Source organism: Cannabis sativa, chromosome 8, assembly GCF_029168945.1.
Source record: "Cannabis sativa cultivar Pink pepper isolate KNU-18-1 chromosome 8, ASM2916894v1, whole genome shotgun sequence".
In the NCBI taxonomy this organism is placed as follows: Eukaryota; Viridiplantae; Streptophyta; class Magnoliopsida; order Rosales; family Cannabaceae; genus Cannabis; species Cannabis sativa.
The window spans coordinates 42,915,991-42,929,332 of record NC_083608.1 but is presented as its reverse complement, the minus strand read 5'-3'; the positions used below and the strand labels follow the sequence as shown (position 1 = coordinate 42,929,332).

General features: G+C 29.9%; 1 long non-coding RNA gene across 1 annotated transcript; it reads right to left on the bottom strand.

The window, feature by feature from the left end:
* Nucleotides 1–10,572: 10,572 nt before the first annotated feature.
* Nucleotides 10,573–12,341, bottom strand: LOC115698816 (uncharacterized). The gene is made up of 2 exons (XR_004008238.2): nucleotides 11,957–12,341; nucleotides 10,573–10,876 (listed from the first exon to the last, which is right to left on the bottom strand). It is a non-coding gene; the product is annotated as an uncharacterized LOC115698816 (long non-coding RNA).
* Between the last annotated feature and the right edge of the window lie 1,001 nt (nucleotides 12,342–13,342).

Below are 13,342 nucleotides of genomic sequence, written 5' to 3'. Positions count from 1 at the left end.
TTACCATGTGGGGGACACTTCAGTGGAACTAGAACAGCTGCAAAAGTGCTGCAAAGCGGGTTCTTTTGGCCAACGCTTTTCAAAGATGCTAGTACTTTTGTGAAGGCATGTGATCGTTGTCAGCGTACAGGAAACATCTCAAGGAGAAACGAAATGCCTTTGACAGGAATCTTGGAAGTAGAGTTGTTTGATGTATGGGGGATAGACTTTATGGGTCCTTTTCCTTCATCGTTTAGCAATCTATACATTTTACTAGCTGTGGATTACGTATCAAAATGGGTAGAAGCTGCAGCAACACCAGCTAATGATGGAAAAACAGTTCTTCGGTTCCTTCAGAAGAATATATTCACACGGTTTGGTACTCCCCGAGCGATCATAAGCGATGAAGGGAGTCATTTCTGCAACAAACAGTTCGAAGCACTCCTTTCAAAGTATGGTGTTCGTCATCGAACTGCCCTCCCCTATCATCCACAAAGTAATGGCCAAGCTGAGATTTCTAACCGGGAAATAAAGATGATTCTGGAGAAAACGGTGCAGAGATCAAGGAAAGATTGGTCAAGAAAGTTGGATGACGCATTGTGGGCCTACAGAACAGCGTTCAAAACGCCAATTGGGATGTCACCATATCGGTTGGTGTTTGGAAAGGCGTGTCATTTACCGGTGGAGTTAGAACACAAAGCTTATTGGGCAATGAGAACTCTAAACATGGACTTAAAAGCCGCCGGCGTAAAAGACTACTACAGTTGGATGAGTTGGAAGAATTTCGAAATGAAGCATATGAAAACGCCAAGATTTACAAGGAAAGAACTAAGAGATGGCATGACAGAAATCTAGTCAGAAAGGAGTTTCAACCTGGTCAACAGGTTCTACTCTTTAACTCAAGACTAAAGTTGTTTCCTGGTAAATTAAAATCAAGGTGGTCAGGGCCATTTACGGTGATCAAAGTATTTCCCTACGGAGCAGTGGAACTAAAAGGTGAAAGTCCTAATACTTTCAAAGTGAATGGACAGCGATTAAAGCTCTACTTGGGAGGTCAATTTGATCAAACCAAGTCCGCCATGATTCTGGCGCCACTTTGAAGATCTCAATCAACGTCTAGCTGAGCGACGATAAAGTTAGCGCTAATTGGGAGGCAACCCAAGTGTTCTTTTGATTTAGTTGAACTCTTTTTAAGTTTACTGTTATTTTCTTGTTGTTCATTCTTTTTCGTTACGGAAAAAAAAAAAAAAAATTTTTTTGTCAGTGGCCGCGGCCATGGGATGTATGGCCGCGGCCAGATTGGTCTTACAGAGAGAGGCTGATTTTCACGAATTCTCGCCGCGGCGAGGGGACATACCGCCGCGGCCAGATTTGACTTACAGAAAGTACCCTATTTTCACGAATTCTCGCCGCGGCGAGGCTACAGGTCGCCGCGGCGAGAATGGCCAGTTTCCCTTTTTAAACCCCAAATCCCTAACATTTCAAAACTCACACCCCATTCAAACCCTCTCTTCTCCACGCCGAAAACACCCCTTTTCACCATTTTTTCTTCATCTAATCCCATTCTAAACTCTTTTCCACCAACTCTAACCATAAACTTTCATCGATAATCATCCTAATCCCTTATTTCTCTCATTAAACACTAATTCCCACTCAAAATCAACCCCAAATCCCTAAAACCTCACCCAAATACCTTATTCATCCTTTTCTTCTCAAAAGCTTCAAGATGTCAACAATGGAGGATGATTAAAGGAAGAATTGTCATTGAGGTATTGATTCTAAGACTTCCACTCCAATTTTTATTGAAGAATTTGTGAATTTGTTGGATAATTTTGGATTATTTGGTGGATATTTGGGATTTTTGCTATATACATTGTTGAAATTGATTGTGTAATAGAATTGGGTTAAATTGAAAGGGATTTTAATCCCGGGAAGTCAATTTTTAAGGGGAAGTGCTGTCGAAATTTTGAAAAAATCTTGGGAGTTAGGATATAATTTTTTTTTGCTATGGGTCCAAAGAGGTCAAGGGTTAATGAGGAGGGAGCTTCATCATCCAACCCATCTAGGGGACGCTCTAATCTTGATAGAGTTAGGTTTACCAACATGGAGGCTCAAGAGCGGTTTTTGAAATTGAAAGATAGGGCATTCATTGAAGATAGAGGGATAGACATTGTGAACCTAAGCCAAACTGCCAACATTCCCCCTGCTTTTGCATCTATTAGGGATCAAATCCTACATAGGCAGTGGACTAAGTTCGTAGATGTCACTGAGCATGGTAATCAAACTCTAGCTTTGGAATTTTTAGCCAACTGGCCTGAAAGAGAAGAGGGCAAAGTTAGAGTTAGGGGGGTTAGAGTGCCTGCTACCACAGCCGCTATTCATGCCCTTTATGACCTCCAAACTTTCACTAATGAAGAACAACCCTTGAAACGACAATTTTATGAGAGAAGTTTGAACTATGTGGATATTGCTGAGACTCTAGGGTATCCTGGCCTTAGGTTCCATGAGCTTAATGGAGAACCATACCAATTGTACCGATGTGAACTCAATCCAGTGGCCAAGGCTTGGCTTTACTTTGTTAGTGCAAGGATGCTTCCCAACAAGCATTTTTCTGATGCTCAAATGGACAGACTTAAATGGGTTTACGGTATTATGAAAGGGTATAATTTGAATGTGGGGGATATTGTTCGAGTGACCTTTGACATTATGGTTGAGGGATCTTCCGGTGGAGGACTTGGGTTGGCTGGAATAATCACTGATCTATGTGAGAAACATGGGGTACCACAGTACTCATATGATACAAAGGCACCGCCACAGCGCCCTATTAACTTGGCGACTGTTCTTCGCTTCAAACCTCCTCATCCTCATGGTCAACCGCCAGTTCAAGGAGGTCCTCCGGCAAGAGAAGAAGAGGAACGTGAGGACATCGAACCACCACGTCTTGTCGGGCCTCTTGACCCTGCCATGTAGTACACTCACAATCAGCTGAATTATCTGATTCAGCAAAACATGCATATGCAAAATTACATGGCCCAGAGGAGTATCTTCGATGAGCAGCAGGTGGCTCAATTGAATACACTTGTCACGAGGATGAATATCGGTGTGGAAGAACCGAACTATTTTGCCATGCCACCCCGTTTCAACCCTTATGACCAGCCACCGCCGCCAAACCCCTTCTAAGGGGCTCAGGTAAGTTTCTCTCACCCTGGTTTATTTTCACACATTGGGGACAATGTGCTTTTTAGTTTGGGGGGGGGGGGGAACTTAATTTATTTTTTCGCGTTTATTTGTTTTAGTTTAGTTTGTTTTAGTTTTTTTAGTCTTTCGTGATAGTTAAATTGAAAGATGGATTGACTTGTTGTTATTCACTTGTGCAATGGATTAAAACATAACTGTGTGCTTGACTTGCAACTGTTTGAATTAAATTGGATGTGTGCTAGGAAGTGATTCATGTAGATTTAAAACATTTGCTATTCTCACATATCACCTCTGTTCTATTTGGTTTGTGGAATGATTGATTGAACATGGAATAGAATTTGTTTGACATACTCTCTTGAAGCGAAATCCTTGATGATTTTTGTTTGGAAAGTGATTTAGGCAAGTTTTCTTTGGAACGATTGAGCCTTTCAAGCCTGCCTATGAATTTTTACCATAGTATACCCAAAGTTGAGCCTTAGCCTGTTTAAAAAAAATTTTCACCACTTAACTGAGCGTTATATTGAACTTTTTTTCACCCTGAACATACCTTATTATGCCATGAGCCTTGAAGCAAGTTTGGGGGGATAAGTCTTGTAAGTGAAAAAAAAAAAAAAACAAAATAAAGTGTAGGAATGAGAGATTGAAAGAGAAAAAAAGAATAATATTGTGTGTGGTGCCTATAAAAAAAAAAGAAGAAAAAAATGTGTCTTCTTGAAAAAAAAGTTAAGAAAATTATGAGGTACACACATAAGAAAAATTGCAATCTCTTATTTCTGTTTTTGGGATATATGGAAAGAAAGCAAAATCAATGTCTAGGCTTGCTTGGTTAATAGTGCTTATGGTATAGTAAAGCCTAAATGACTTCTCACCTACCCATGTACCTAAGCCATGTGATGTTAACCGAAAAAGACCTATTGATTCCAAATAGAAATTTGTCAACATTAGTGGAGAGAGGTATGTCATTCAAACTTATTGATCATGTGTTAGTGGAATGTTGGAAAGTTAGAACAGTTGTGATATTGATGGAAATTGCGATGCTTTATGTTTGTATGAATTACTTACTTGTAAATTGCACATTCAACTTAGTTCTTAGAGTTGGCAAGTTGAAATTCTGGTTATTGATGGATTGAAGTTGTGCAGGTGGTGGTAACAATTAAATTGTTGGAAAGTTTAGCTATCATTGTCAGTTTCTTTTAGTTTAGTTTTAGTTTACTCGGGGACGAGTAAAGAGTCAGTTTGGGGGAGTTTGTTAGGCTATTTTTAGCCTATGTTTTGGATCCAATTTATGTGCGTTTTTAGCTGTGTTGGGACGGAATTACGCTTGTTTTCTATGTTTTCAGGTTCTTTGGAATAAAAGAGATCTCGGGTGCAGAAATTCGTTAAAAGACGTGCTGAGCCGAAGAAAACTCAATTTTTGAGCAATTGTGCATATCTGGCCGCGGCTAAACACAACTTGGCCGCGGCTAGATCTCGGAAACTCAGAAGGCTTCAGTCGCCGCGGCTATGAAGAGGCTCGCCGCGGCGAGTTACGAGATACAGAGAGCACCCAAATTTGGCGATTTCTAGCCGCGGCGAGAGGAAGCTTGGCCGCGGCGAGATCCCGTACGGACCAGGGGAATTTTCGTCCATCGAACCCTAAATTTCAATTATAAATAGAAAACTGCGATTGGAAGTCTGGGGGAGCGATGAGAAACCCTAAAACACAGCTGAGAGCAGCAGGAAGAGCATAGAGATTGAAGTGAAGATCCAGAATTCATCCACCAACAGTTCTTTTCTTTATTCCTTTTTAATTTATTTATGTTGAATATTGCTATAGGAATGGTTATGGATTTGTTTCTGAACTAAATTTCCCTATTGTCTCATCTTGCTCAACTTTAAATTGTGTTATTAAGTTTTCTGAATTTCTTTCATATTTTACTGTTTTTAAATCATAATTGCTTTCGATTTACCGAATAGAATCATAAGTATAATTTAGTGGTACTTAATCCAATTCCCTGTGGGATCGACCTCACCTGTGTGAGATTTACTACTTGATTGCGTATACTTGCGTAGTGTTTAAAATTATAGCAACAATTTTATGAAGATATTTTTTATTTATTTTAAATATTTATTACAAAATGATAATAATTATTATATTAAATATTATACAATATTAATTTATTGTGTAATTACCAACTGTCATGTCAAGCATGACAATAAAAATTCACATGTAATTACTATTTGATATCTAAGCACACCTTATATTTTAAAATACAATGTAATTATTATGTAGTGTAACTATTACCCTAATAATTGGAAGAAGTTGAAGAATACCTTTTTTTTTATACATTAACCAAATTTATCTCCAAATTTATCTAATTCAAATATACTTCTTTTTATGAGTATTGTATCCAAATTATACTCATACACTCACAAAATTAAGACATAATTTCAAATATGATTGATTTGTGTTCCTTTCGTGTGATAGAGGTAAAATTAGTAGAATGATTAAAAAAAGAAGTAATCATAGTAAATTTTGAAAAAGAGAATAAAAATTAAAGACATCGAGTGAAAAGAAATATGTAGTATAATTTCTTTCTAATATTAATTACACAATTATTTTTAAATGTATCGTAAATTTTTGGTTGATTTTCAGAAAGTTGTGGTAGAAGAAGGAAGACCAGTGAGAGAGAACTTATTTTTTTTTTTTTTATTATTTAATAAATCAATTTTCTTCTTAATTATTTTAAATTTGAAATGATTTGGTTTTTAAAAAATATTTTAAATAATTATATTTTGAGGAAATTACGGAGAATATGGTATTTTTTCTTTAAATTTCATTAATATGGAAAAATTAGAGATTTACTTAACTTATGGCTTTTTTACAATTTAAGTTAGTTGTATGGAAAAAGATTTCCATATTTTTAAGTTTTTATTAAATAAAGCCACATTTTCATTTTATTAACCTATGTTTAGAGATTTTTAATATTTTTTAAAGTAAATCATTAATATATATACATTTATATTATTTTTATATTATAATTATTTTATTTATTTTAACTCTACATAATCATTCTTTCTTAGCTTAAATTTCTATTTTATTTTTTCTTTAAGGAAATCTATTTATTAATATATGTAGAAGGTTTATTTTATTTTTGACTTAATTATTACAAAGTATTTTTTTTTATTTATTTAAATATAAATTAACATTTTGATATTATATTTTATAAAGGAATGCAATGATATTTTATTTAAATTCTTAGGTACCACGTTACTTTAGAAAGCAAGATAAAAGACAAAAAGACAAAAACAAAAAAACATGTTACTTTTGCACTAAACCTAATTTAATATTTAAGTTTCCAGGTTACTTTAGCAAACATCAGGTTACTTTTCATTTGTCAATAGGTTACATGTGTAAGAAATATAACACATCAACCAAATTTAATATTTCAAGTATCGAATTATTTTAAAAAATATTGGGTTACTTTTTGATGTTACGAATAGGTTACATATGTGTAAAAAATGTAGCACATCAACAAAATTTCATATTTTAGGTACCAAATTACTCTAGAAAGCAAAATAAAAGACAAAAAATGGAAAATTATGCTACTAACAAAATTCAATATTCCAGGTACCAAGTTACTTTAGAAAATATCAGGTTACTTTTTAATGTTATTAATAGGTTACATGTGTAAAAAAAAATATAGAATAACAAGAAAATTTAATATTTCAAGTACCAAGGTACTTTCAAAAATATAATAAAAGACAAAAAGGAAAAAAAGAATGTTATGTTTGCATTAAAATCAGCAAAATGTAGCACACAACTAAATTCAATATTCTAGGTACCAGGTTACTTTAGAATCATCGAGTTACTTTTTGATGTTGCCAATAAGTTGCATGTGTAATAGTAGTGTCGTTTAAAAAATATTATGTTACTTTTTGATATTGCCAATAGACTACATGTGTAATGGTAGTGGTATTAAAAATATGTCGGGTTACTTTGTGATGTTGTCTCTAGCATATGTTAATTTTTATGGCATTTAAAAGTACTAGGTTACTATTGCATGTTATTATTTAAGTTACTTTAATAATGTTAAAATAAGTAGGTTCCTTTTATCATTATCTTTATTAATTGTTCCAGGTTACTTTTATAGTTAATTCTATAGTGTCCAAAAAGTATCAGGATATTTTTTTTTACGTTTTTTTACTATGTTTTTTTTTTTGTTATTTCTTTTTTTAAGGTTCCAAATTAACTATATGGTCTTAAAAAGTATCACTTATATGACTACTAGGTTACTTTTTTTTTTTTTTTTTTTTTTTTTATATATTGAAAATTAACATTCTATTTTTTTCTTCATATTAATTAGGGTAAGTAGCTAAATATATATGTTATTTCATTATGTGTGGCACTAGCAAACTTAAAATTCAAATTTAAAAAAAAAAAAAAGTTAAGATCAATGACAAAACTTCATAAATATTTGTGTAGAATATTAAAAGTTATAAAAAAAACTTTAGAAATTTGTTATTGGGTGTCAAACAAAAAATTAGACTATTATTAATTTTTTCAATAAAAAAAAATTTGATTGTTGCTAAAAAAAAAAAAACAAAGGAGAAAATCTTGGCTTAAGCAAAACAATGGAAAAAATGGGGGTTCTCTACTTGCCAAATCATTAGTTGAGAAAGATTATATATATTAATTAGTTATTTCCATATTTTGAATTTTTTATTCATTTTTCCAGGTTTTATAAATTTTTTTTATTTCTCCATATATTTCTAAACCACTTACAAAAAAGCCATATTTATAATATTTTTGATTGTAATTGTTAAATAATAATAATAATAATAATAATAATAAGGATATTGACGGTTAAACTACATGAATTTTAAATTTTTTAACACTTTATCATAAAAACTAAAATTTTGACGGCAAAATCTACTAAATTCAAGTTCCTCTTCACACTTCCATCTAAAAATTTCAGTTAAGTGCCACATTAAACTGCCCACGTGTACACATAACACATTTTTAGTAATCCACATAACATTAATTATTTAAATTTAAATTTTATAAAAAATAAATTAAAAATTAAACAATAATAAAGAATGTTTTTAATTTCAAAAGAATATTTTTAATTTCATTTTTTGAAATTAAATTCTATAATCACAAAAATTATCATTTTTTCCTTTTATTTTTTTCTTTTCTTCCTCATTTTTCTTATCCTGAAACCCTAACTCCATTACCACCTCCATTGCCACTACCCACCACTAGATTTGTAAAGAAAATAGAAAATGATAATAATAATAACCATCACTACCACCACAACCATACTACAATACCATTAAAAACAACCACTACAACCACACCACTTCCATCGCCATATCACTGCCGCCACTACCATTACTGCTATATACATTTTTAAGTTAAAAAAATCAACACCTAAAGCCAAAATCAAAAGAAACCCAAAAAATCAATGACAAATCAGATCCAACAAAATAAATGAGAAACAAATATAAATCTACATGGATCATTGGCAAATATCAGATTTATCACCATCATCCTCTTCACCTTCTCTTTCGTAATGACGACGTAGTCGTCCCCATCTTTGGTGGAGGTTCCGTTTAAAGTCGCCAACAACCAGCCATTAATTTCGAGGAAAATAGAGGGAGAAAAGTATTGAATCTGAGAGAAAGGAGAAGGCACGAGTGTGAGAGATTTTGGAAATCGGAGTACAGTGAAGCTCTTTGAACCACCGAAGACGAAGAAGAGGGAAGGCTCTCGATTGGGAAGCGACCTACGTGTAACAAAGTGAGTAGAGAAGAGGTCCACCTGGGTCATTGGTGGTCGGAGGCAGCAAATCGGAGCCGGGGTCAAATTCTGGGCTCCAACATAAACTCGAGAAGAAGTTTTGAGAAAAAGACAGAAATGAAGAAAGAGAAAAAGAAAAAAGAAAAACATAATATTTAAGGCTAATTAGGATTTTTAAGTCGTTAAAAATGGTCAGATTTTTGTTTAATTTCATTCAATTTTACTATTTCAATGATTGTTTATGTACTACACCATACTCCTCAGACTTTGATATCTATCAAATCATGTCTCTTAAATTTTGACATGTACTAAATTATGCTCTTTAACTTTTATTCATGTTAGATTTTTTTACTAAAATTAGAAAAAAATTATTAAATCCAACAATTTGTTCAGGGGTATTTTTAACTACTTTAAAAATTTAGGAGTATCATTTGTTACATGTCAAAATTTATTGGACAAAAATATTAATTAGTTAATATTTAATTTTAATTTTTATTTATTTTTTATAAAATTTTAATAATTAACATTAAGTGAATCAATCAAAATGTGATACCCGTGAACAAATATATATGTAGTCAGTGTACTATGGTACTTAAGTGAAAAGACTGAAGTGTAAAGAACAAAATAAAATAAAAATTTAATAAATTTTACTGTCAAAATTTTAATTTTTATAATTAAGTATTAAAAAGAATAAAAATTTAAGTAATTTTACAGTTAATACCTATAAAATTCATATTAAAAATAATATTTTATTAATGGTTCAATAATTTAAAGAATTTGAACTTAAAAAGTTACGTAAAGAATTGGGAGTGTTTTAGCTGTCAAAGACTTTAATATATATGTATGATCACATCAGTACGTCATATCAATTTAAAGTGGGTGGTGGCATGCATATACACACACTTGCTCTCATACTCAAAATCTCAACCACCATAGTTTCTTTTGGTTTGTACCTTCACCACTTTTGTTTTCTCTACTTTATTTCAACCCCCTCTCTTATTATTATAAAGTGGCATGGTCCCATCCTAAATAATTAATATATATTTTTATTTTATTTTAAAATTATATTAATAATTTATACACTTAAGTGATGTTTAGGTGAGAAGAATGAAAACATAGAATTATAATAAGAGTAAGAATGAGAATAAGAATAGAATACAATTTAAAATTGATAAAAAAAAATTATTAAATATTTTTTTATGTATTAAAATGGTCTTTCTTTCTATTTCAAAATAAAATAATTATTTTACCAAAATAATAAAAAAGACATTCTATTTAAATAATATTCTAATACTTTAATATCCAACTAAATAAAAAAATAGGATGTAGATTGTTTTCTTTCAATTCTATTACATTTCATTATTTCTAACTAAATTTTAGTTACCAAGTAACTTTATGATATAATTTTAATATTAGATAAATATTATATTTTGTGTGATTTATATATATGTATATAAAATTTTATTATTGAATAATTTTTTTGTTTTAATTAAATGTTTATATATTACAATGCATACAGATTTAAATTTAGTACCTCCAACAACTAGTCTCAAATTGTTGAAAAAAAATCTATGATAACATAATATTAACGTAAATAATGATCCGTAGTATGATTTTTGGCCGGGCAAGACACTAGTAGAGCTATTTTATTTTCTTTTGAAAAACTTAATCTTCTAAATATACGTTTACATAAATATTAACTTCTTAATTTTAATAATATATTAATTTGCGTAATTAATAAAAAAAACATCTATAGGATAGTTGAATTTGAAGGTCCGAAGACGAGGTTGTGAAGCCATAAAAACTTCTTGACCTTCAAAAATACAAGTGAGTTGTATTATCTTGCTCAAATGAGTATTCCATGAATATACTTCACGTGCTCTGCGAATTCTTATTGGAGTTTGCCTCTGAATACTCCTGTCAGAAAACAAAAAGAAAGAGAAGATCAAGATTAATCTTGTACAAGTAATAATAATAAATAAAATCGAAAAAAACAACCTATATATAGTCATAAATACCGTACATAATATATTACATAACATATATATGTAGATTATAAGGATACGATTTTATCCCCTAATGTAATTTTACAGAATGTATTTTGTGGTATATTAGATGAGTCTCAAGGTACATTAGATGAGTGTGAGGGTATGTTACTATTTTTTAACTCTAATTACTCCTAAATTAATCTCAACCCTTAAATTAAATAACTCTCTCAACTTCCATGAAAGTACAATCACAGAACAAAATTATGTCTCGTAAATTATGTTACCAATTATAAATATATGGGACGAGATCACTGGGAGCATTTTTTGTTTTTAATACTTGACAAATTAATAAAATGCAATTTATATAACGTGTGTGTGGATAGAGTAGTTATTCCAGTCAGTGATTTCCATTTTTTTTTAGAAATTTTATAATACTTTATGGTATTAACAATAAAATTTAAAATAATTATTTCAAAAAAAAAAAAATAAATAAAATAATCACTTGATAGAATAATAGATAAACATGCAACTAACAGTTTGAATAAATTATTTATTAAATAAATATTATTTTCAACTTTGTTTTTTTAAATGATAAAATAAACATTGTATTTTTTAAAATAGTAAAAATAAGATTCTTTTTGACAATTTTTTTTAATATAATCAAATTGAAGATAATTCCTAACACGAACATATACTAAAAATATAAACAGTTTTATCATAACACTTTTAGATCAGATTATTATTAAATTTTATTTTGATAAAAAATCAGTTCAGGGTCCTATTTGTATTATTTTGGAAAATATAAGGTATATTGTGTCATTTAACAAAACAAATATCTAATTAATAACTTTTACAAAACATAAGATCTAAAATAGTATTTACCCTAATTTAAAAATAAGATAATTTTTCCAGAAAATAAAAAATGAACACGATCAAAGTAAAAGTGATGTACCACTAAGTATATCTTCTATATTAACAAATACTTATATACATATAAATTCATACATACCAGCAATGGTGTTCCATTTTTGAGAAGAAAAGACCACATTATATTCATCAATTTGAGTGAGTGAGAGGCCTTTTTGTGAGTAAAGAAAGAGAGAAGAGAAGTGTGTGTGGTTAGGTAATAAATATGGTATATTCTTATTTGAGGATATGAGTACTTCTTTTAACGCCATCATCATCTATTTATATAGCCTACTACTTGAGACTCGCGATAAGATTTGTGAATAGTAGTTTTATTCATTTAATTTTCTTTTGAAAAAAAGAAAAAAAAAATCTTATTTTAGCACATAAAAAAGAAAATAAATTCTTCACTAACTTTAATTATTAGTAGTCCTTCTACCATGGATCATGGACCACATTTAAAGACAATGTTACATGTGACTATTCAATTTTTGAGGTTTAAGGGCATCTACAGCTACGAATAATGTTTGATGATATGAATATATTTTTAGTATTTTTTAATTGATGTTTATTATTGGAATGGAAAAAAATGCTACAAAAAATATCATACTATAACATTATTTACATTTTTTCTTTTTTATGTTTTATTATTATTTTATTATAAAGTAAAAGTTTTATTTTATTAATATATATCAAATAATAATATATTATTATTTTAATAATTTTTAAAGATGCTTACTATTAGATCATTTTAAAATAAAAAATATAAAAAGTAATATAACAGAGAAATAAAATAAAATAACATATTTTTAGTGATGTAAAAGTTTTTAACAATCTAAAAGAATACTACTATTAGAGATATGCTCTAATACTACAGAGAATTTTATTTACCCTACACAAATATTATAAGGGATTTTACATCACATACTGAAATAATTTTAAATTTTTTATTTTTTTATTGTGGGACGAAATTTTTTCAAAAATACTATGTAAATTTTATACTGTGTACTGTAATAAGTCTTTATGGTTGTTTCAGGGTCATTTTTTAGTTGTTCAACTGTTGTTTTAATTGTTCTATTTTATAATTTTACAGTTGTTTTATAAAAAAATAATATATGTTTTGTAAAAAATTCTGTGTGAGTAAAATTATAAATTTTTACCTAAAATTTAATATTTTTATAAAAACTCCAAAATTATATAGTACCTATTCATTTCTGATATAACATTTATTATAAATTTGCTATGATATTTTAATATATTTTTTTAAAGTAATAAAAGTCTAACCGCCTCATGAGTCATGATTACTGTGTAAACCTAGAAAAATTGTACTATTTTTTTTTTTCCTTTTTCATTCCAATAATTAAAAGAAAAGTTTCTTCAATTTCACAGTACCTTACCTTTATATAGCAAAAAATACAGTACTTTGTCTTCACAAATCCAATCATCCAAAACATGTATAGATTTAGAAAATTTCTTTAGTAGTTATATG